Consider the following 821-nt stretch of genomic DNA (forward strand, 5'->3'; position numbering starts at 1 on the left):
TGATTAGTTTGTGATTATGAATAGCTATTATTCATGTTCAACAATTCCTTGTTGAAACTAGTGCTAACTGTTGCTACATTAGAGTACGGTCCTGGAGCTTATTCAAGTTCCATGTACCTCCAACTTTCTTTGTCATTAGAATCTTACTTTCTGTTACCTCAGCTTTTAGAGGAATAACAAAACTTATTCTTGGTGGATTTCTATATAATAATTTGTAACGCCCATAGATTTGGGCTAGTCAATTTATAGTTAATAAGCGTAAAAATGATGTTTTGATAGAAGATTATTTAGGACAAATAAACTTAACAAAAGATATAGTATATCTGACAAGGATTTCATACATATAAAGAACGCTAAAATCTGGCGTCGTAAGAGGGAGTTATGATTTTCTAACTTTCAGTGTAGTAGTATACGACTCAGAAACCGAAGTAGAGATCGGTTGATTGTTAGGAAAAATAATCTAAACGAGAGTTGAAGATCTCGTCCACATGGTTATGTCGATATTAAGACATTCGGGAATGGATATCATATGAGAAAGTTATGAAGTTTTAACGGACTTTAATATTCTAAGTCTGTTAAAAATATAGCTTTAAAACTAAAAGTCAAAATTAGCCAATGGAGTCTAAATAAAAGTTGTAGATCTCATCAAATGCTTAAAAGTTGTAGAACTCTGTATCTAATGTTCTTTATATCTTCGCATAGCTATTGATGAGATTTACAACTTTTATTTAGACTCCATTGGCTAATTTTGACTTTTAGTTTTAAAGCTATATTTTTAACAGGCTTAGAATATTAAAGTCCGTTAAAACTTCATAACTTTC

This window comes from Lactuca virosa, chromosome 9, assembly GCF_052849685.1.
Source record: "Lactuca virosa cultivar CGN04683 chromosome 9, Lactuca_virosa_CGN04683_v6, whole genome shotgun sequence".
Classification (NCBI taxonomy): domain Eukaryota; kingdom Viridiplantae; phylum Streptophyta; class Magnoliopsida; order Asterales; family Asteraceae; genus Lactuca; species Lactuca virosa.